At 47.8% G+C, this 25354-nt stretch overlaps 1 protein-coding gene across 2 annotated transcripts in view; it reads right to left on the reverse strand.

The window, feature by feature from the left end:
* Positions 1–25354, reverse strand: part of UTP20 (UTP20 small subunit processome component) — a 1109880-nt gene that overhangs the window by 558088 nt on the left and 526438 nt on the right. The gene's annotated exons all lie outside the window — the stretch shown is intronic.

Raw genomic sequence — 25354 nt, forward strand, 5'->3', positions numbered from 1 at the left:
TCACAGGGCTTGCTTTAACAATTCCAAGGTGCTCTATTTGTGGTAGTGTGGTTGAGCAGCCTTAGGCTTATCAGAGGGGACTGTTAGGCATTTGTTGCACACATGGAATCAATAAATAAGACACACATTCAATAAGGAAATCTTTAGAAATAATAACGGATTTTTACATTAATTTAGACACCAAGATCTTAGAGATTAGGCAAGTACTTTTTGAATTAGTGATTTTCAAAAAACAAAAAAAAATATCTCTGTTAGCTTTGAGGCATGCGCCTCGAACGCGGTAACGTTATCCTATGGGAGAACCATACACAGCAAAGGGGTACTTGCAATCGATTTACAGGATTGCTCTTCTGGACTTGAGTTAAGTAGGGGTCAAGGTCCTTAGAACCACCAGAAGTTTCCCAGCCCTGGTGTGTCCAGCTGCAGAGGTGCTGGTCGCAAGGGTAGCCTCAAACGCTACTGCAGAAGTCGACGAGGAAACCTGTAACAAGAGTAAGGCTGCAAGTGGGGACTACGGAACCAGTCCGGCAGAACCCAAAGGGGGGATTGGTTCTTGAGGATCTCTGGAGCACGGGTGCACCGTCAGTAGGCTTGGACGTGGGATGTGGGGCTCAGGTGCAGAGGTGTTCTGTCCAGCGGGTCTCTTGCGTTGGAGGCTCTCACCTTTTAAGTCGACCACGAGATGAGGCAAAACTGGATACAGGGCCTCTCTCGATGGCCTCTCTGATGCCGACGTCCCACGATGGTAGGTCTGTCTTGGAAGTGTTAGTGTCCGGGTTAGACAATTAACCAGCCTTAGCTGCTGCCAGGGTGTTGGCGCACGGTGCCTCTTGGGGGTCCTGGTGTTTCCAAATTGTTAGGGAGATGGAGCTGACCTCCTGGAGCATGGAGAGCACCCCCTAGGGTGCTGCTTTCTTGGAGGATCCGGGTGGAGGGTGGGTGGGGTTTTTGAGGCCAGCAGATTGGTGCACCTGACTTTGCAGTTGGTGCCTGCAGGCATGTGGCTCAAACACTTCAACAGAGATGCTGGATGATTGGCGAAAGTGGTGGTGCCCTCCAAGGATGTGCAGCTGCAGGAAGAGTCAGGTCTTTGCAACTGTCGAGACAGTAGCAGGCAGGGAGGGTTCGGAGCCAAAGTCCAAAGCTAGTCCACAGTACTTGCATCTTTGGCTCTTCTTTGTCCTTCTTTTTGCTTTAGTCAGTCGAATCGGAGTTCCTGGTGTCAGGAGGCCACCTTAATACTAGATGTAAAGTGCAGGGTAGTAGCCAATGGGCTACTTACCCCTGGGGGGACAACACCCCTTATATGACCATTTCCTGTGGGTAGTGGGTGTAACTCTGTGTAGGAAAGTGCAACCTTTTTATCATGGCCCACTTTTTGCTCACCAATTGGGATGTCTTCGACTTTAAGTGCACTGGAAGCCGGCTAACCAGGCCCCAGTGCTAATGCTCTTTCCCTAAAACAAGGTAAAAGATCCAGTCGGCCTACATTTTGGCACCCCTGTAAGTCCCTAGTAAATGGTACCCCTGGTACATAGGGCATGGGTAACACGGAGGGCTGCAGCATGTCTTTTTCCACCCTAAGGGACCCCTATACAAATTGCATTAAAACTGCCATTGAGGGATGCGTGCCATGGTGTAAACCATGGTGAAAACACGACATGGTACACACCCCTGTGTGCCATGCCCAAGTCACTGCATTTGATATAGATAAGTCAGCCCTATAGCCAGCCTTAAAGCCCTAAGGCAGAGTGCTTTATATGCTATGTGTAGGAGAGTAGGATCTGCTAACTATGATTACACCCACTTTTTGCTGGTGTTTCACTGTTTTTCGACTTTAGTCTTAGCTGGGGCCCTGCTATCCAGTACCCCAGCCTAGCTGCTTCCTCCCTAAATTGATTGCATGTACTTTAGGTACACTCCAGATTGGTTACTGGGTTACCCTTGTGAGTCCCCAGTATATGATACCTTAGATACTAAAGGCATAGGTACCCCAGAGGCCTACCAGGGGCTGACGCATGTATTATGCCACCCCTGGGCAGCCTTCCAAAATGGCACCACAGGTCTGACACTGCAGCCTGGGTAAGGAGGTGCATGCACCCCTTACTAAGATATAGGTTACCTATATCAACCTTTAATCACTGACACATATAAACCTATAAGTCACTCCTATGGCAGGCCTTAACAATCCTGAAGGCAGAGTGCTTGGTTTTGTGTGAGAGGGTGCCCATGCATGAGCAGGACCCCTCTACATCTTTCGGAATCTATTCTCGGAGGCTGTTCTGAGATGCAGCCAGACCATATACTCTTAAGTGCATTATAACCTCGCGGTAAATGCTAACTTTGGAATGGCTGCATGGAAACATGTCGTGTTTGGTGTCAAACACTTTGGAATCCTAAGTCCTCCCCCTCCCCCCCCCCACTGCCCCCGTCCTGGCAGCAGGCTAGAATTCGACCCTTCTAGAGGGAGAAGACATGTACACACTTACCTAACCGGTAATAGTTTAAAAGAGCCCTGGCATCACAAAATGGATGCTGCAGCCACAGACACGAGTCTGACATCCTGCTGCTGGACGAAACTACGGGAGGGAAGGCCTGGACAATAGGTTTCCTGTCACAGGGCGGTGTAACCACCTCCCAGACAGGCTTTAGTGTATTGGGGCTGGGTGGGTGCATTCATAGAATGCTTTTTCAGACAGTGCTGGGGGCACACTTGGTGTCCCTGTGCATACTCCAGTTCAAACCGGTTGCGGGGGCACTCAGCCCCTGCTCTGGCGCGAAACTGGACAAAGGGAAAGGGTTGTAACCACCCCCTCTCTGGGTCCTCCCATAGGCGGGACCCTAGAGTAAGTCCAACTCCTCAACTTAGTATAAGTATAGGAACCTAGTCCTTAGGACTTCAGATTACCCTGGACGAAACTCTGCAACATATAACCTGGAACTTCGACATTCCATTTCGACTAGAAGAATCTCCCTTGGGGTCAAGGAGCGACTCCCTTGTTCAAACAGGCACCAAAGAACCATCTTGCCAGTCTGCATTTCCAAGGCTCCCCCCAGATCCCGACGGATTTGTGACTCAGGACACGGACTTGCAGACTTCTCAGAGGCCGACACGAGATCCCAGCAAAGCTGAGACCCGCAGCCCTCATGAGTGACGTGGAACCGGAACTCTGGACACCGTGCACATTTGCAAATGCACCCACTTCCCGAGCTTTCCCGAAGTTATGCATTGAGCTACTTGTAGTCCAAGCCCTGAGTACCATTTGCACCGAAGATTGTGGGCCTACAACCACGAGTGTTCTGTGGGCCCGCTTCTACCATTTCAGCTTGAGGCTCCTTTGCAATCCCTGGTCCGTCGACTGGTGGGTCCCCACGAAGGTAACTCTTCTGTTTCTTGGGCTTTCCTGGTTGCTCCAGACGTGCCCTGACCCCCCTCCAAAGGGAGAGTTCCTCAGACCTTGCTGGTCTGCACCGAAGCCAATCTCTGCTTTCTGCGTAGGTTGCTGTTGCCAAGGCTTGTTGGGTCCAATCCAGAAACCGACACCGCAGCACTCGACATCCTTCGTGGGGCAGCTCAAATCCAGTTCCTGGCCGTCCTTGACGCCTCCTGGTCCTTGTGGCTGAAGCTTCACCTTCTTCACCTGAAATCACCCGACATCGGTTGGCATCTTCTCATCGCCTTCTTGGTCACTGGCTAGTGACCAAGACTCGGTCCCCTCTGCTTTCAGGTTCTTCAGATCTTCGATCGACTCTTGGATCCACCCAGACACTTTCGACTTGGTCGCCAGCAGCACTTTGCAGCAGATCGCCTTTGAAAACGACGACAAAACCAGACACCAAAAGACACCTACGCACCCGGCTTCCCTGGGTGTGGTAACTGGAGTACTCCGGTGCTCCCGTGGGTCTTGACTCTCGAACTGTCTAGTTCTGAAGGGGTTTGTTCCTAGTCCATTCCTAAGTGTCCTTAATCTGTAATTTTCCAACTGCGACTTTCCCCATAGAAGTTAATGGTGATTCGCGGCTGTGTTTAGACACTGCACACGTCCCCCGTGGGTCCCCTGTGTCACTACCATGGGTGGTTCCTGGTGGCCCCAGCGGTTTTAAAGGCTCTAGGCCTTGTATCTATGTCAGTCGTGGTTCTTATAACACTTTCTTAGTACATGGTTTGGTATGCCCCTAGGGCTAACCATATATTGTGCTAATTTACTGTGTGCTAAATACTAAAGAGACTAGAGGGATGTGTTTAGAAGAAATACTATATATATATATATATATATATATATATATATATATATATATATATATATATATATATATATATATATATATATATATATATATATATATATATATATATATATATATATATATATATATATATATATATATATATATATATATATATATATATATATATATATATATATATATATATATATATATATATATATATATATATATATATATATATATATATATATATATATATATATATATATATATATATATATATATATATATATATATATATATATATATATATATATATATATATATATATATATACACAACACACCCTCTTTGCTTGAAAGAAAGTAAGTAGAGGCCACACGGGGAACATCGAGGAAGCTGCTTTATTGCACAAATTGTGGCGAATGCATTTCGGCTTGTTAAAGCCTTCTTCAGCGCCCAAGCAGCAAAGGTCTTGTCCCTTGCGCCACTGCGCGTCCAAACATTAAGTAGGTAGTCCTAACACAAGCTCCGCCCCCAGCAAGAATGTTGACACACCTGATGCAAGTCCGTGATCTTCCGTGGACTGCAAGACCCAGAATGCACAGTGAGGTTGCCAGGTAAGGTGTGGGTGGGGGAAATTCTGCCGTAATGGTAGCGCTATATGCAGGACACAGCGCAAAGTTCAAGCGAAATCTTCCTGCTTGACAGTCCAATAAAAAGCACCTCCTCGGGTCCCCAACTGCTCCAGCCTTGATGTTTGGGAATTGTACTCAGTGGGGGCAGCCGGGCAATGCTCTCCGCCCGACTAGAGGTGGAATACCTCATATCCTCCTACTACTGTTCCCAAAATCCGGGCGGGTCCAGGCTAACCGATCCCTCGGTAAACACAAAACTGCCGACAGCAGGGTGCCAGTGAAGTCTGGGCCACTTCAAGGAGCAGGGGCCTCCGAAAACGCCTCTGGCCGGCGTGATAATGTACAACACACCCTCTTTGCTTGAAAGAAAGTAGAGGCCACACGGGGAACATCGAGGAAGCTGCTTTATTGCACAAATTGTGGCGAATGCATTTCGGCTTGTTAAATCCTTCTTCAGCGCCCAAGCAGCAAAGGTCTTGTCCCTTGCGCCACTGCGCGTCCAAACATTAACATATATATATATGAAACAAGAAAACTCTAAAAATGAAAGAAGCAGAAGCCTCGGCGGGGATTAAAAGGCAGCTCCGTTTATTTCAAATGAATGAAGAATGCATTTCGGCCGGTTTGGCCTTCGTCAGCGCCTGCGGTGGATGTAAACGAACCCCACGTTCTGCAGTTCAAATGGGCCCAACCGCACTATGATAGGTGCAAATGTCCGCTCCGCCCCTCAGCACTAATTAACTCAGTTCAGCTGGTCACAGAAAATCTCAGGACTCAGTTTCCCAGGATGCAGCAGTGGCTCCCAGGTGAGTGATGCTCAGGGTCGTTCTCAGTGTAATCCAAGAAAATAGCTGGGGGTTGGGCACTCTGCATAGCGTTCTGGAACCCCGCAATTTGTGGTGCTGCCTCGGGTCCCCTTAACCTCATCAGCCATAGGTCAGAGTTAAAGATAAACGGGGGCAGGAGGACAGTGCATCCCGTCCAAGTTGAGGCAATGCCTCGCTGAACCGCTCCAATTCTCTTAGGACTGCTGGCGAGCCTGGAGATTTTCCATAACTTGAAAGAAAGAAAATGCCGTAGCATGGGCCAGAATCTCCGGGCCACTTGCGATGAGGGGGCTTCTGAGACGCGCTTCTGGAACACGCGTGATAATGATGAAACAAGAAAACTCCTCTCAAAATGAAAGAAGCAGAACCCTCGGCGGGGATTAAAAGGCAGCTCCGTTTATTTCAAATGAATGGCGAATGCATTTCGGCCGGTTTGGCCTTCGTCAGCGCCTGCGGTGGATGTAAACGAACCCCCCGTTCTGCAGTTCAAATGGGCCTAACCGCACTATGATAGGTGCAAATGTCCGCTCCGCCCCTCAGCACTAATTAACTCAGTTCAGCTGGTCACAGAAAATCTCAGGACTCAGTTTCCCAGGATGCAGCAGTGGCTCCCAGGTGAGTGATGCTCAGGGTCGTTCTCGATGTAATCCAAGAAAATAGCTGGGGGTTGGGCACTCTGCATAGCGTTCTGGAACCCCGCAATTTGTGGTGCTGCCTCGGGTCCCCTTAACCTCATCAGCCATAGGTCCGAGTTAAAGATAAACGGGGGCAGGAGGACAGTGCATCCCGTCCAAGTTGAGGCAATGCCTCGCTGAACCGCTCCAATTCTCTTCGGACTGCTGGCGAGCCTGGAGATTTTCCATAACTTGAAAGAAAGAAAATGCCGTAGCATGGGCCAGAATCTCCGGGCCACTTGCGATGAGGGGGCTTCTGAGACGCGCTCCTGGAACACGCGTGATAATGATGAAACAAGAAAACTCCTCTCAAAATGAAAGAAGCAGAAGCCTCGGCGGGGATTAAAAGGCAGCTCCGTTTATTTCAAATGAATGGCGAATGCATTTCGGCCGGTTTGGCCTTCGTCAGCGCATGCGGTGGATGTAAACGAACCCCACGTTCTGCAGTTCAAATGGGCCCAACCGCACTATGATAGGTGCAAATGTCCGCTCCGCCCCTCAGCACTAATTAACTCAGTTCATATATACACATACACACATATATATATATATATATATATACACACATAGATATATATATATATATATATATATATATATATATATATATATATATATATATATATATACCTGGTGTGGTTCTCCTTTCATTTGGTCATTCATGAGATTATAGACTGGTAAAACAAGCTGCTTTACATCCTTCAAGACTTAGCTCCACAGCTACCACTAGGATAGCTTTCCATTAAGTTGTCTTTAACCTACCATAAATAAGGGGTCGTTTGGACGGGTGCAAGGTGCCCACTAGAATAGTGGACAGCATATGCCAGGCAAACTTCTCACACTACTCACACTATGTGAGGCCATATCTGCATGAGCAGATATGTCCCTGCAAGGTCTAGTTCAGTTATTAGATATTGCAAGCAAACAAGGAAGCCATCTAAAGGTATGTGCTGGGCACTAGTCAAAAAGAGGCACCCAACTACATAATGGCTTCACCGACTTCGATGGTGTTTGGTATCAAAGCCCTGGATTTAATAAATCTATACTGATTCCAGTATTACATTTTGTATAACATGCACCCAGAGGGCACTTTAGAGATGCTCTCTGAAAGCCTCTAATGTGTAGACTGACTGAGGCTTCACCTTTTGATAACAGCATGACCCAGTTAGGACACAACACTGGCCCTTCTGATTTGCCATTGGTAACATGGAATATCCGCGGCCTAAATAATACACGCAAGAGGAGACAAGTAGTGCATGATCTGTTCCGCCATAATGTGGACATAGCCTTCCTACAAGAGACACACCTACCCAAACATGATCGAGGCCGCTTTGCTGCTAGCTCGGGGGCCCACAGATATTTTGCTAACTTTAGCAACTATGCCAGGGGCACGGCCATCATCATACACAAAAGAATCCCTTTTAGTCTACATTCAGTGACCCGTGACAATGACGGTAGATACATAATGGTAGTGGGCACATTAATGGGACAAAGGGTGGCGCTGGTCTGTATATACGGCCCTAACAACGACTCACCCGACTTATTATTCCTTGCTTTCTCGGTTGATGCAACTCGGCCCAGTCTCCCTTTTATTGGGAGGGGACTTTAACATTACCCCAGACAAAACGTTAGACAGCACCTCGAGCGCGCCCTATCCCAAGTCACGTGCACGCAAGGCCCTGCATTCATTGCGCGACCCGTTCTCCTTAATAGACATAAGTCGAACTCATGACCCAAACCACACTGACTACACACACTATACCAGTTGCCATTACACATGGACGAGGATTGATTATTGGCTGTCATCCCCCGATATATACAGCTGGTGCCAGGCAACCCAGACTTTTCCACGAACATATTCAGTCTATTACCCGGTTTATTAGCATTGAAAGTCCACCATCCTGAAGGCTTCGAAAGACAATGGCGATTCCCCAGTAGGGCACTAGATGATGAATTATTCCAACACGAAATTCGGGAAGCAACAGAAGACTACTTCACCATCAACACAAGCTCAGTGGACACTGCAGCAATGTTATGGGAGGGCTTTAAAGCATATATAAGAGGCGTATGTATATCCAAGCACGCCGGAATCTTGCAAGCTCTGCGCGGAACTTTAGCCAGTTTAGAACAAGACCTTAAGACACTGGATGCCAGTCAGCTGCACGCACCGGACCCTGCAATACACAATCAACGGCTCACACTACTCACAGAGAGATACTGCCGAGCGTGAGATTCTCTTTATGGGGAAATATAATAATGCAAAATAATATGGAGAGGGCGAGCGCCCGGAACTTGTACTGGCACAGATGATCTGTCCCCCATACAGCAAAGCATATCTTTCCAATTTACAGTCATCGACAGGGCAACAACTCTCAGACCCACTAGAAATTTAGAGTGCAGGTATGTGGAAATTCTAAACTATTGGTGGGTCAAATGAGTTTCTATATTAAACTAAGTAATTATGGTGAAACTGTAGCTTGGTGTAGATTTCACTCATAGGCTATAAGTGACACACAGACATTTCAGTAATCACTGCAGATGTACATACAATTAATGCCCACTCATATATAAGGCCTGCCAAGGTCGGTACCAATACCTGAAGGGTCTCATCTTCAAAAGGTTGCCTGTTCGCAGATACCAGGCTGAGCAAGAGAGTAGTTTCACATGCTCAGCGGGCATACGTGTGCAAATGCGGGTGTGCATAATCATGAGCAACCCACCTAGACCCTCTTACCCTAGCTACACATCAGTGAAACTTATCCTAAAAGTTGAACACTGATGGTTTGCACTTCCAATCCATTATACCAGGACTTACAGTGATTGAAACGCATGTAATGAGACTCACTAAAGGTAGAACTTAATAAACCACAATCTTACAAGAAAAAAATTCAGGGGGATCAAATGAGGCCCATTCCTCATAATGACTATTACAGCACAAGAGTGTCCATATTGTGGTCATCGTTTGGTTATTTACTTAGAAGCTTTCTAATGTGCTACAGGTGACCTTGTGCTACTTCAGAACATGAAGGAGATTGAAGTAGAGGCTGAAGAAAACAGGTCTGAATAGTTCATCTTTATCTGAGTTTCCTGAAGCGCATGTTATTGGGTTCGAATCTAAGGGAGAGGCAGAGGGCATTCCACAATATCAGGACTCGCAGTGGTCTTTCTCCATGTATCATCTGCTTCAGTGATCTCTGCTAATCAACATACATGTATGCAAATATTGCTGTTCTTTCTCTGTTTGCTTTGGTTTATAGTTTTGTTGTATTTCTAGTGCATCAAAGTGTTTGAATCATGGTGTGCCCTCTGCACAAATTCTCATTCACACATTTTTAGCATGTTTTTCTTTCAATATGCTATAATAATTATTTAAAACAAGCCTCTTGCTAACAATAAAGTTTGTTCACTTCTTTGCTGTTCCCAATTCTTCATTTAGCAATCAGACAGCATGACTGAGCTGAGCACAGTCTTGTGTTCTGTGCAGAGGTTGGTGCCATTTAAAAGAAAAGACAGAAACCTTAAGGATTTCATACAGTTCTGCACCGCCTCTGAGTTCTGAAGAGGCTTGACAGTTTTGCAAAGTAGGGTATGGAGCAACGCATGTCTTCATATGATAAAATGTGCGGTTTCCCACAGTGTAATTTCATAACTTTAATAGGCATTTATGCATATTTTAATTAGAGTTCTTATGATACAAATTACACCTAAATACTACCATATTTTAAATTCTTTTTTTTTTTGTGTTGAAATTTTTTTATTAGAAATTTTGAGATAAAACTACAAATAATAATAAAAAAATATATATATATATATATAAAGCAGGATAATATCTTTGACAAGTAAAATAATACAAATGTGGAAAGGTATTACACGAAGTATGATAAACATGAGGACATAAAAAATATCGTATATTCCATAATCTTAAATACAATAATAATAATAATGAGAAAATAGCTAAGGGGGGCGTAACTTGGGCGCCGATGGCGATGGTCGCCTGAGAGCTCGGCTCCGGGACTGAGCCCGAGATTATCCTGTTAATCGGAGGCCGCGGGGCACCCTAGCCCCCGCAAATCGTTGTTCAGCCCAACTGGACCCTGCTGGGACGCCTGGCACAGCCTGGACGGGTGTGATCCGCCCGAAACTTGAAGTTTGTGGTCCCGCGGAGAGCGACCCAATATGGCGCCCGGACCCCTTGGTCCCCTTGGACGGGACCATTAGCCTGAGAGAACGTCGCTGGTCATGGCGTGCCCTCCGCTCTTGTGTTATCCTGGAGAGTGAGGAGCTGGACTTTGCACTGCTGTGACTCTGATATTGGTAACTGCGCCCGGGCGGTCGGAGGCCCCTACCATAGTGGACCCCGGCACACGGACGCCTGGAGGGCCTGACGGGGGTGCCGACCCCCGACGCGGCGCTTGGCTGCATCCCCCGTTCGACCCGATCCCATGGGAAGCACAACCCCCTGGCGTCAAAAAATCTCTGGTGGTGTAGGTGGCCCTCGTTCCAGATCCTCGTCAGCCGGACGGGCCTACCCGGCCTGGCGCCGAGTGTCTCCGCCTCCTCCTCGGCGCTCTCAGACGACACGGGGGTGGCGCGAACCGAAACTGAGGCGACCCGCCTGGCCCTGGAGAGGAGGAACACCGGCCCTCACCCCGAGGGCCTGCATTCGGGGGAGTTATAGTCGGCGCCCGCACTGGGTGGCGCCCTCCTCTGAGTCCACACTGTGCACTTCCAGCGGCATGGGGAAGCCGAGAGGGACAAAGGGGGCCACCCCGGCGGCCTCTGACTCGGAGACCACGGACAAGGAAGGCCATGGAAACCCGGGGAGCGCTGGTGGCGCGCCGCTGCAGCAACAGTTTGATCGCGTCCTGGAGGCGATTGCGACCACACGCTCGGCCCTCCAGCGGGACATTGCCCAGGTGGCGACGAGCCTGGGCCTCCTCAGGGCGGATCATGGCAAGCTGTCGGACAGGGTCAAGGAAGTGGAGGGCTCGGTGAAGACCTTGGAGCCGGCGCAGCGCACTTTGGCCGCGGCAATGAAAGATGCCCTGACCCGGATTTCTGCCCTGGAGCAGCGAGCGGAGGATGCGGAAGGCCGTAACAGGCGCAACAACATCCGTGTGGTGGGCCTGCCGGAGAAGATCGAGGATGGCGACATGGTGGCCTACTTGGAGGCCTGGCTCCGAGACACGGTGGCCCCGGAGGGCCTATCCTCTTTCTACACCCTTGAACGAGCTCATAGAGTCCCAGCGAGGCCACCGCAACAAGGCCGAGCGCCGCGCCCGGTGGTGGCGCGCCTCCTCCATTTTCGCGACAGGGACCTCATTCTCAATGCCGCTAGACATAATGGCCCCTTCAAGGTGGAGAACAGCCAGGTGAACATCTTCCCGGACTACACTTATGAAACCCAACGCAGGCGGTTTTCATTCTTGGCGGTCAAGCGCGAGCTTCGGAGCGAGGGCATCCAATACTCGCTCTTATTTCCTGCACGGCTCCGCGTCATTGTCGATGACAAATCTCAATTTTTTGATACCCCGGAAGATGCCTGTAATTGGCTTGAACTTTATAGAGCTGGGAAAGATGGCTTTGCCTCCACATCTCAGCCAACGGCGGAGCCAGGACGGCGATCCACGAGGGTGCGGGGTCGACGGGGCCGGTCGGGCGGCCCTTCTACTGCGGAGACATCGACGGAGCGGAAGGGGGTACTGGAGGTGCTGTCTGCGTTGTCTGGTTCACGAGATGATACCATCGCGGAAGAGGAGAACCCTGGTGGCGAGGGGGCATCGACGGACTCGGAGGACTCGGTGGCAGATAGCACCGGCACACCGGGGGTCACGCCAAGATCAGCTGAGGACCTTCTTGATGGACAAGGTTGACGGGGTGAGCTGCATCCTTTTGGGTGGGGGCCCGTAGCGGGGGTGGCGGGAGCCGATGGTTCAGCATGATCCTCGAGGAAGCGGGGGGTGGGGTGCCTTGCCTTTGCCCCGAGGGTTTCCGTTGCTGTTTGGGGCTTGCATTAGTCCTGGTAGCCAGGGCATCGAGGGCCCACTGCCACCACCCAGCCCGCACCCGGCCCTTAAGGCCCTCCTACGGTGGCGACCGTAGGATTAGTTTGGGACGAAGGGTTTTCTGAGGGCTTGGTTTGGATGGGAACTAGATGGAATTATTTGGGTCCTGTTCTGGGGAGGGTGGGCAGGGGTTTGGTTAATGTAAGAGTTGTTGAGTTCTGGTTGGGGGAAATGACCGCCATCAGTGCTGGGGGGATTGTTGTATGCTTTTTGTTGAGACCCAGATGGGGAGACTTTGCACGAACAGTATGGGACAATGGCTGACGTTGCTAATATGAAGTGTATTACTTGGAACGTGCGGGGGCTTCATACCATGTCTAGGCGGCACAAAGTCCACGCTTATTTAGTGCGTAGGGGAATACAAATGGCGCTGCTGCAGGAGACCCATTTGACCAAGGCGGAAGGGGCGGCGCTACAGCGCAGATGGAGGGGGCAGGTCTTTCATACGTCGTACTCAGCGTATGCCAGGGGGACGCTAATCTGGATTAGGGCTGGGGTTCCCTTCCAGGTCACAAACTCAGTGGTAGATCCAGAGGGGCGCTACGTGGCCATCTCGGGTACTCTGGGGGGGAGGGCCCTGAACGTTTGCTGTGTTTACACACCTAACATGGACCAGATTGCCTTCCTTTCTAGGTTATCGGGCTCGCTGGCCCACTTTTTCACGGGGCCCCTCCTGCTCGGTGGGGACTTCAATTCGGTAGTGGATGTGGAGACCGATCGTTCACACCCGCCCCTTCCTGATTCTCCGGTCCGCCGTGTGGCCAAGGGCCGTAGGGACTGGCAGGCACGATGGGGTCTGACGGATATTTGGAGAGCGCAACACCCTGAGGCTAGAGATTACTCCTACTTTTCGGGTCTTCACGAGTTGCACGTTCGGCTGGACGGGTTTCTTGGCTCGACTGAACTGGTTTCAGCGGCCGTCCGTTCCGAATACTTGACTAGGACCGTTTCGGACCATAATCCCCTCCTGCTGGCCCTTCGCTGGTTTCCAGGGGCGCCGGCGGTGCCCACCTGGAAGTTACGCCCTGAGATCCTCGAGGACACTGTATTCAGAGCGGACTTAGGTGATAAGATCGAGGGGTATTTCGCGTCCAATGGGGGCTCTGCGAGCTCGAGGGCACTGGAATGGGACGCTTTTAAGGTGGTGGTAAGGGGTTATTGCATCTCCAAGAAGGTAGGGGTGAGGCGGGTTATCCTTGAGGACTTGGGCGTGGCTGATCGGAGGCTCCGTGAGTTGGAACTCCGCCGCCCCGGGCACCCTGAACTCCAGGGACGCACGGCGGAGGCAAGGGAGGAGGTGGCGGCTGAGGTTGAGCGGCTGCGCTGCTTCGACTACAAGGCCTATACGGTTCGGTCCCTTGCAGAAGGGGATAGGTCGAGCGCATTGCTGGCATGGCTGGCTAGCCCTACGCGCCAGACCTCACTGACGACGTCCATGCGCATGGCGAATGGGTCCATGGTGCACACTCAACCGGAGATTTTAGGCTGCTACCGGCACTACTATGACCAGTTGTATCGCAGTCGTGCTGCCAAAGACCCTGACCTTCTCGAGGACTATCTGAGGCCCCTGGAACTCCCAGTAGTGGAGCCCGACGTGGCGAAAGCCCTGGGGTCCGATATTGAACTAGGGGAGGTCCGCAGCGCCATTAAGAAGATGGTGCGGAATAAGACCCCTGGCCTGGATGGTCTTCCTGTGGAATTTTACGCGGCCTATGCCGACCTTTTGGCTCCAAGACTGGTGACTGTTTATAGAGAGGCGAGAAGGCTTGGCCGACTGCCTGGCTCGATGCGTGAGGCCCTGGTGGTTCCCCTCCTCAAGCCGGGGCGGGACTCGACCGATCCGGCGTCCTACCGTCCTTTATCGATGCTGACGGTCGATTATAAGATTCTGAGCAGCATCTTGGCCTCGAGACTGCTGGGCCATATGACCTCCCTGGTGCATGAGGACCAGGCTGGGTTCATCCCCAAGCGCAACACAACAATGAACATCCGTAGGCTGTTCCGCTTGCTGGGGGACCCGCTGGTGGATGCCCCGTGCCCGGTGGTCCTATCGGTGGACTTAGAGAAGGCGTTTGATAGCCTGGAATGGGACTACCTACACGCTGTGTTGCGGCGATTCGGTCTCGGCGAGGGCTTCATCAGGTGGACCGCGGTTTTATATACCTCCGCATCGGCCAGGGTTCGGGCGGGTCCGTTAATCTCCTCGGAGTACCCAGTAGAAAGGGGTACGAGACAGGGCTGTTCGTTATCCCCACTTCTCTTCGCGCTAGCGGTGGAGCCCCTCGCATTGCTACTCCGTTCGGGGGCGCATTACAGTGGGTTCTGGACACCTTCGGGCCCGCACCACGTTTCGTTATATGCCGACGACCTGTTGCTCTTCCTTGAGGACCCAGTCGAGGCCTTACATGGAGCTGAGACGGCGCTCACGGCGTTTGGGGTGGTCTCGGGCCTACGAGTGAATTGGGCCAAGACATGCCTTTTCCCGGTTCGCAGAGGCACCCCTAATCCGGTCCTCAATAGAGAGCTTAGATGGGAACCTGACTGCTTCAGGTACCTGGGAGTGTACATCTATCATGATCCATCTGACCTCCTAGACGGAAACATTACCAGATGCAGTCGAGCTTTACGGGGGAATATGGACTTCTGGGCTACGCTACCGCTCTCGTTGGCGGGGCGGGTCGCTCTCCTCAAAATGGTGGCTCTTCCTCGGCTGCTGTACTATTTCCGGGCGCTACCGGTTTGGATCCCGCCAGCCACTTTTAGGCTCCTCCGGTCGATGATAGTCGGCTTCCTCTGGGGCTCGGGCCGCCGTAGAGTGGCCCTTAAGACCCTGATGAGGCCGAAAGCCGAGGGGGGACTCGCGGTGCCAGATCTTGAGAAATACTATCTGGCGGCGCAGCTCCAGACCCTCACCCAGGAGATTGCCAGGGAATTCCGTGGCCCGGAGGACAGGAGGGGTATAGGGATAGCCAGGCATGTCCTATCCTTCATAGCTCTACGCCAACGCTTGACCTTGCAGGATCTGACGTTGGAGGAAAAGACCCTTCGCCTATGTTGGAACCGGGCTCACGCCCGGGGACAATTGCGGACACCGTATGCGCCTGAAATACCGTTGGGGATGTTGACGGCCTTGCCCCATGGCGGCGATTGGTCACGTTTGGCGGACTGGGAAGACGCGGGGTTGCAGTTGGTGGGGGATCTTTATGAGGCTGGGGTACTTTTGCCCTTTCAGGAGCTCATTGACCGCTTCGGGATTCCCCACGGCGACTTCCTGTTGCATTCGGCCCTGGTCCGTGCGATCCAGGCACATTGGAAAGGCGGACGGGAGGAACCTCCTACGTCTCCGGTGTGCCAATACGTCATGATGTCTGGGGGCACGGTGAAGGCGGTCACCTGCCTCTACGGTAGGTTGATCAATGAAGGGCTGGCCCCCCTTACGACCCTGAAGGCCCGGTGGGAGGCAGACATAGGCAAGGAAATCCCGGAAGCGACCTGGTCTCAGCTCATACGACGGGCCTGGAAGGGGACGCGCCACACCCGTTTTCAGTTGGTCCACTATTACATACTCCATCGGGCATATCTGACCCCGGCGAAAATCCAACAGTACTTCGCCACGGGCTCAGCAACCTGCCCCAGATGCCCGGCGCCGGAGGCGGACCTCCTACATATGTTGTGGGCCTGCCCGGGTTTGTCCTCCTACTGGGTGGAAGTGGAGAGGACCCTGACGGAGGTGACGGGGAGACCACTATCGGTCGATGCGGCGGTGGGTCTCTTGCATTGGTTTCCACATACCCCCAAAAACAAAATTTCCAGTAAATTTATTGATTTAGGGCTTTTATTGGCCAAACGAGAGGTGACCAGGAACTGGAAGGCACGTGCTGGTCCGACTGGGAGCAGATGGCATAACGAACTCTTGAAGTGGGCGGCGGGGGAAAGCGCGTTGAGATACCAACTGGCTGGGAGACAGCGTAACGAAAAAGCACAGGAGGCAGCGCTAGAATGGGAGACGCTAGTGCAGGCCCTCAGAGACTATTGCGCCCCTGGCGATTCTGATGGTGAGATTGCAGCGAGCCCTGAGTCCCGATAGGCGATTGCGTTTTCTGTTTCTGATACGCTCATCTTGGGTCTCTCACGAATCCCTTTGCGGCTGCTACCATACACTGATGGCGGGGGTGGGTTAGGGAGGGAATTTTCCCTTTTTTTGTACTGTAGTGTTTTATGGGTGGGACTTTCTTTTGGATTTTGGGGCTTGTTTAGAAACGCAGATGACGGACAGTGGTTCATCCGGACCTGCCTTGCTCTCCTGCTGAGCTCCCGCTGGATTTTGTCGCCCAGCCTTTGGACTGTGGGCTGAATGATTATATATGAAAATGTGCTGCGGGGGGTGAGCGGGATGCGGTTAGTTGATTTCAGTGGAATGTTGGTGATGGTCATATATGTAACAGTTTGCTGATTCCTGCAATAAAAATATATTTCAAAAAAAAAAAAAAAAAAATGAGAAAATAGCTAAATAAGTACATTATAGGAGAAGAATAAAGAAAAGGAAACAGGAGAAAAAGGAAGAAAAGGAATAAAAGGAAAAGGAAGAGAAAGAGAAAAAGAAAAAGAAAAGAATAAGCAAGAATCCCAGAGCAACAGGAGTAAGCACAAAAGAGGTAAAGGAGAAAAAAAATGTAAAGCTGAGCAGTACGAAAAAAGAGAACCGAAAAGAAGAGAATTAAGAAGGTGGAACAGTCAAAGGAGAAGGAGGAGTGGAAACAGAGTCACTATGCACAGTGGCTTCCAGAAAAGGAGACCACACCTGGAGAAAAATGGAAGTTTGATCCTGCAAGTTATAAATTGTACGTTCATGTAGAGCTGTTTGCATCATTGCCACCAACCACTCTTCCTGCGAAGGAGGCAGAGGCGATTTCCAGTGTCGCAGTATACAAATTTTTGCCGTGGCCAGAGCCGTGTGGAGAAGACGGGTTTGTGGCCTAGAAAACTTCGGAAGGCTACGAAAATCATGCAAAATAATATTCAGAGGAGTAAGGGGCAGAGGGAGTGACATGGCATTGTCCAATGTCTTCCGTACAAAAAGCCAAAAAGGGGTCGTGCGAGGACATTCAGAGACAATATGCGTAATATCACAACCAGAAGCTGAACACCTCCAACACAAAGTATGTGATAACAATTTAGCATGATGCAATTTGACTGGAGACCAATGCCATTCATGTAGAATTTTGAAAATGCAAAATTTAAGACGAGCTTCACGGACTCCCTTATGCAACCCTTCCAAGATTTGGTCCCATTGAATATTGGAATATGTCACCGATAGGCGAGATTGCCATTTTAACTGGAGAGCTTGCGAGAGAGGCTGTGAAAATAAAGGATGCAAAAAAGTTTTATAAAGACCAGAAGTCACACCTTTAAGATTCCCCCAAGACTGCAGGTAAGACAAAATAGGAGATACAGATATTAAGTCAGGCGGAGGCCCTAAATGTTTTGTGAGAACTTGTTGTAACTGAGTGTATTTACAGGATTGTGTGGATGGCAGATGAAATTCCTCACTGAGTTGAGAAAAAGATTTAAAAGAGTTATTATGAAATAATTGATCTATAGTCTGAATACCAGCTTCCTGCCATACAGACCAGGACAGGGTGCGACCCCCAATACGAACGGCAGAGTTAGTCCATAAAGGGGCTTTAAAATGGATACGTGAATTAGATTTAAGTATACGATGACTTCTCTGCCAGGATTTGTGCATTGCAGATAAGATAGGGTTTTTAGGAAGAACTGACCCCTTTACCATACAAAAGGGATAAACCAAAACCAGAAGCTAATAGGTGATGTTCAAGGGGGACCCATTGAGGTATGTCTTTAGATTTGGGTAGAAAAAAAACAAATTGTGAAAGATGAAGAGCAAGTGAGTAATGCTCGATAGAAGGGAGACCCAAACCCCCTTGTAGCTGATGAGATTTTAGTTTTGCAAAGGTAAGACGCGGTTTAGCCGTGCCCCAGACAAAAAGTTTGATTTTGGAGTCAATGGATCTCAGAGTTGTTAAGGGGATGTGAAGAGGAAGCATACCCAAGACATAAAGAAATCGAGGAAGAGTAACCATCTTGACCGCCTGGACCCGCCCCCATAAGGATAAACCCAAAGCCTTCCATTTATCAAAATCTCTTTGCATTTGTATGATTAAAGGAGTCAGATTATCTGTGACTATATTATCCAACCCTCTATTAATTAAGATTCCTAAATATTTAAGTCGGGATGATTGCCAATGGAAAGGGAAATCAGAAATCACATCTTTCGTTGTACCAATGGTCATGGGTAATGCTTCACTCTTATCCCAATTTATCTTGTAGCCAGAAAAGGAAGAGAAATCATTGATGATGCGGAGGAGGGCAGGAAGAGAGTGGGGAAGATCCGTGAGTGTGAGGAGAATATCATCCGCATATAAATAAATTTTAGAGTGACCAATTGGAAGGGGGACACCTACCACAGTAGTAGATTGTCGTATCGCTGCAGCTAAAGGCTCCATTGCGAGAAGAAAGAGAAGAGGGGAGAGTGGACACCCCTGACGAGTGCCTCGTCTAATTGGAAATGGGGTAGAAAGAAAACCGCCGCAATTGACCTGAGCCGATGGATCATCATAAAGCAGGCGCACTTTATCTATAAACTGGTCGCCTAACCCAAACCTTTGCATGATAGAAAAAAGGTATTCCCACTCAATGCGATCAAACGCTTTTTCAGCATCCAGAGAGAGAAGTAATGCATCATCAGTGAGATGTCTAGCTGACCATAAAGTGTGAGATAAGGTGCGTAAATGGTTGCGAGATGACCTACTTGGGACAAAACCTACCTGCGAATTGTGGATTAAGGAAGGTAAAACTTTACGGAGACGTGATGCAAGGATGCTAGCAAGTATCTTAACATCTGAATTTAAAAGAGATATGGGCCTATAACTACTGCATAACAAAGGATCCTTGCCAGGTTTCGGTAAGACAGCTATAACGGCCTTGTTGGACAAAGGACCAAGAGAAGACTCCTCCACTGCCTCCCCAAATGCAGCATGTAAAGTGTCGATCATATTCTGACCGGTCCATTTAAAAAATTCAGGAGGAAAACCATCATCCCCCGGAGCTTTATGATATGGTAAGGCAGCTATTGCTGAAGAAATTTCATCCTTCGTAATAACACCATCCAGTAGGGCCCTACCCTCAGCAGAGAGTTTAGGGATATGAACTGTATCTAAAAATGTGTTCATCACAAGTGCGTCTGTATGAGTGCTTGGAGAATAAAGAGATCTATAAAATGAAGCGAATTCCTCAACAATTTCCTGTGGTCGAGTAAGTACGTCACCACCACTGGATTTGATAGCTGGAATTGCCATAGCGGCTTCCCTCTGTCTCAATTGCGCAGCTAGTAACCGACCAGCCTTTTCTCCCTGCTCGTAATGACGTCCTTTCATCTTTTGCAAAGCGTATTCGGCTTTAGAAGTAAAGAGACTATTAAGAGACATTCGCGCTTTCTCCAGTGATTTACGAGCCTGAAGGGTTGGCTTTGAGATATACAATTGAGAGAGTCGGCGAATGTCGTCCTCCAAAGCAGTCTGTTTGACTGCGTTTTCCTTATTGTGTAAAGCAGCGTCCCGCATGAGTTGACCCCTAATTGTTGCCTTGGCCGCAGCCCAAACCATTCTCTTAGAAGAGACTGATGTATCATTGAGAGTAAGGTAATCCTGGAGATGTGACTGCAAAAGAAGTTTACCTGATGGAGCTCTATACCTGGCTATATTCAAGCGCCATGGTTTACGTCCTGGTTTGGAGAGACCCAAATCAAGAGATAGGAGAACAGGGGAATGGTCGGATATGGCTGCTTCCAAGATCTGGGACTGTGTAACCAACTGGACTGCCTGTCGCGAAAGAAGGAAATAATCAAGACGCGAAAATGTACCATGTGTAGAGGAGAAAAACGTATATTCTTTGTCCTGAGGATGACTCAGCCTCCAATGATCAACTAGACCAGTATCAGCAAGGATGTCCCTAAGAATGGCTCTATCTGGAGCGTTAACGGTGTCAAAGCAACCTGTTCTATCCAGAGCAGGATCTGGTGCCAGATTCCAGTCCCCTCCAATGAGAAACTGGGAGGTATTGATTTCCGTGAAAAGGCGGTTCAGACGAAGAAAGAACTGTTTTTTGGAGTCTAAAGGGGCATAAATAGAACCAAGGCAAATGAAAGAGTTCCCAATTTTCAACTTGACAAACACATATCGACCTTCCGGGTCAGACCACGTTTTGAGAATTGTGAAGGGAAGTGACTTTCGAAAAAGTATGGCAACCCCACACTTGCGAACAGGGTTAGGATTGGTAGGATCAAGCTTGGAGACACTACTGTGAATCACTTTACCAACCCAGTCTCTACTGAGTTTAGTAGATTCAATATCATCTAAGTGCGTTTCCTGCAATAAAGCAACGTCCACATGTTTAGAGCGCAGGTATGTGAGTACCTTTTTACGCTTGATATAATGAGTGAGGCCATGAATATTCCAGGAAATCACTGACAGTGAATTAGGAGAGGACATGATAGGAGAATTCAAGAGGTAAAGAGAAAGAAAAGAAGGCAGTTGGACAGAAAATAGAGAAGAAAAATGTTGCTCTGGGAAGCAAGAGACAAAATGTGTCGAAGAAGAAGAGGAAAACTAATAATATGGAGAAAAGAAAAAAGGAAAGGAAGAGAGAAGGAAAAGGAAATACAAAAGTAATTTAGAAAAACAAAATGAATACTTAAAAGAGACAGAGCAGGTAGAAACTAAAGAAAAACAAATACGAAGATAGGAAAAGAGAAGAGAACCTAAACTGTTATCTACGGGTCTGGGCGCACTAGAAGCAGCACCAAGGGGTAACCGGACCCCCTCCGAGCAAAGAAGAGTGGGAATCTAAAGAACAAAGGATAATATGGAATATACGAGACACAATAATGCAAGGTAACAATCAAAAGTCGTGCAAAAACATGAGATACCACCATAAAGCACAGCCAATGAATAAAGAGAGTGATTAAATGTGTGGTACAGTTACCATACAATAAATAATAAGTTGATAAGGAAAGAAAAGAAGACTAAAGGAGGAGAAGTGAATGAAGGAACCCCCATAGCATGTAATAACAAATAAGATGTAATAATGAAGCATGTGAAATAATATATAGAAAGGGACGGAATCAATAATGACAGAGAGAAAAAGAAAGAAGTAATAAACAAAAGCCCCCATAAGGAAAGATGAGAATATGAATAGAGACAGCATAGATATAAATGAGTGGAATAATAAAATAAATTACATTATGTCAAAAACAAAGTATCTTATGAAGTAAATGAACAGTGTGAATTCTAAACCACAGTAACAACAACATGTAGAAGGGAATGAATAAGAAGTGAGTCCTGCATGTAATAGGTAATAGATATGCAGCATATAATAAACGAGATCTAAAATACGTAAATACTCCTAAAAAGCCTATGATAAAACGCAAATTTTGTTGAGAACTCACAGGATAACAATATGACATGGAGCACCAAATAAAACAGTACTACAATATGCATATTTTATAATACTAAAGAACCACAGGCGGGTAAGTGAACTGTTAAAGCATCAGATAATAGTAAAGTTAAATGAGAGGGATAGAGAAAACCAGCACTATCAGAAAGAGGGGGAGAAAAGAAGGTAGAAAATACAGATAATAGTGCAAAGTAATAAAGACAGGAAAATACAAGAACCTATTTTAATAAATATATGAAAGTATCCAAAGCGAAGTATCCATTGAAGGAAGTGAATAATATCACGTTAAACAATGAATACAATATTATAGGGAGAGGAATACTTTGGAAAAGGACCATCAAAGTAAAGGGAACAGTGTTGAGGCAAGCCAACAAAAAGAGATATACTCCGAGGAGGTCGAATGCGTAGTGTAAAACCATGAAGGAAGAGGGACATAGAGAACACAGTGTGAAACAAAGAACAAAAGTTATCGCATCACATAAAAAAAAAAAAGCGGCGTCAGAATAAAACCTAGACGAGAGAATAGTAATACGAGAAAAACAAAGAAGAGAAACACGAAAAGGAGACAAACCTACAATAGCACATAAAGAGAGAGGGAAAGAGATAGCATGTAGAGACAAGGAGGGAAAACCATAAAATCATGTATCTGATGAAGTGAATGAACAGTAGGAAGCTGAACAACATTAACTACAACATGGAGAAGGGAGTGAGCAGGAAGAGAGCCCCCATGTAATAGGTAATACATATGTAGCATATAATGAGCAAGGCCTAAAATGGGTAAATATTCCTATAAAGCCTATAAAAATGTAAAATTTATGAGAATATATAAGATAACAGTAAGACGTAGAGCACAAAGTAAAACAGAAAGCCAAGGTTCCCATATTATATAATATTAGAAATCCTCAGGCGACTAAGGAAACAGTTAGAGCCATCACTGATAACAGGAATTATCATAATCTATAAAATAGTAAAAGAAATGATAGAACAGAAAAGGAAATCAGTCAGCAGCTGAAGACTGTTTAAGAGGTGATCTAGACTTATCCCTTTGTGGCGTGTTGGTGAGGGAGGAGACTGAATGCAATGCGGAAGCCTTATCATCTTGAGAGCGAGGCAGACGGGTAATATCCCTACCACGTTGCCGAGGGTCATTAGTGAGTCTCAAAGGAGACGCTGTAGGACTGGTAGACAATGCCTTCGACTGAGAAGTCTGAGCACAGGAGGAAGATTGAGTTTCCATGTCATCAGACGTGATATTATCCAAAAATTGCTGAAGAAGAGCAGGATCGTAGAAGTCTTTGGAATCTCCATTCCTGGTAATACGAAAACGTGCGGGTTCAAATAATCCATACTTGATGTCCAGTCGACGCAACTGAGGCCGTAGAGAGAGAAACGCCTTCCGTCTTTCATTTGTCTCTTTGGAAAAGTCCGCCGCCATATGAATAGTATGGCCTTTAAATAGGAGAGAGCCACGTGAACGAGCTATTGACAAGATCTGTCGAGTGTGCTCATGTCGAAGAAAGCAAGCAATAATTGGTCTAGGTCTAGCAGAAGCATCAGAGCGTGGAGGACCCAGTCTATGAGCGCGTTGTATTTCAAGAGGAGGAGTAAAAGAAATGCCAGTCAGAATGGGAAGAGTCTCATATAGAAAAAGCTTCATGTCTTGCTTTTCAACATTTTCTGGAAATCCAAAAAATCGAATATTGTCTCTACGACTACGATCCTCCAAATCAATGATTTTGCTATGCCAAAATAATAGATCTTGATCTGAGCCTTGGACAGTATCCAGTCGAGTTTCCATATCTGATATCTTAGAGTCAATAGCATCAATCCGTGTATGGAAAGTAGTAAGTTCAGCACGAATAGACTTAGTCTCTGTAGCCAAAGATGTCATGGTGATGTCCAGCCCCTCCAATCTGCGATTAACACCAGAAAGTTCTAGTAGAATACGTTCCATAGTATCTGACAATGACTTGTCACTCTGAGTGGATGTAGCTTGCGATGAGGGGGCAGATGCGGAGCCATTTCCTTTCACCAGTGGATTAGAATTTTGTTTCACCATGTCAGTAAAAAGTGGCGGCTTGGGTCCACGCCCCCATTTCTGTTATTGGACATTGCAGCGCACCGTTGTATAGGTATTCTACAAAAGCGAATTGATAAAGTATTGGAGTGGGAAGCAATGGTGAAACCAAGGGCACATCAAATAACTAATAGCAAAAAAAAGTATATGCAATAAAGTAGTGACCAGCATATGCAACATATAGAAAATGCATCAAATTGAAGAATCACTATGACATTACCACAAAACAGCAAGCATTGCGATAAAAGACAGGTGCAATGCAAGAGCAGTAGGCCGTGCGCGCCAAAAACCACCTGATAAAGAAAAGCATGTGAATGAGGTGAGGCAAAGCAGCAACAGACCTGTAGCGTTATGAAAAACGAATGGGAAAAGAAACATGAAGGTCTGCATACAGTAATAAAATGCTTCTCAAATATGAAGGCGACACATGGGAGAGTAACATTCACCATCCATCCAGGGCTGCGTCAAACAGAAACAAACCACATGAGCTTATAACAAAAAAGCAGTGATTGTGAATGAAATTTCAGCCCTTGTTGTTTGTCTCTTGTCTCCCTCTTTAAAAGCGTAACTGGCAAGGTGTCATAGTAGAACAGGATGAAATATTGAAGAGAAGTGACAAATCCGAGAAGGTCAAGTAATTCTGACCGAAATGTCACATATGTCACATAGAACGGCTAAATAAAAGTACCAAAGCCAGTTATGTAAAGTCAAGGAGAAAAATGGACAAGCACTCCTGCAAGTGAATCTGCCAGCAGTGTTATTTTCCGTCTTTTAAAAGTGTCATTCACATTCTGCCTCTGCATGTGATGGTAAATAGTATGAAACAATGGTTTAAGCAACTTTAGCACTGCCAATATTGGTATTTCACCTGTGTACATGTGCACATTTGACTGAAAATAAGCGTGCTTCAGTGGAATGACGGGTGTGCCAGTCCTTTAGTTTCCCTTTGTTGTCTTGTATAATCCCCTTTCACATCAAAATATTTCGTCAGCAACTTTGAAGAAAACTCCTCCTAAAGAAGCCTGGAGAGGGCGCTGCATACTAGTAATACTGGCAATGATATACAGAAAACAGTCTGCAGCCGAAGTGAAGCGCGCCCCCTCCGTCTGAGGAGGCGCGGCCTAGAATCGGAAGAGGCGCGGCCCTGTGTTAGCGAGGGTGCCGCCTTTGCTGAGGAGAGGCGCGGCTTCAGGAGCGCGCGAAAGCCGTGGCGTGCGCTGTAGGAACCGGCCACCTCACCGTCATGCCGTTTTGACAGGAGCAAGCGCCGCTAGCCACTTGAAGAAACCACTGGAGCGACCCTCATTATCTC

The sequence above is a fragment of the Lissotriton helveticus genome, chromosome 1_1 (assembly GCF_964261635.1).
Source record: "Lissotriton helveticus chromosome 1_1, aLisHel1.1, whole genome shotgun sequence".
Classification (NCBI taxonomy): domain Eukaryota; kingdom Metazoa; phylum Chordata; class Amphibia; order Caudata; family Salamandridae; genus Lissotriton; species Lissotriton helveticus.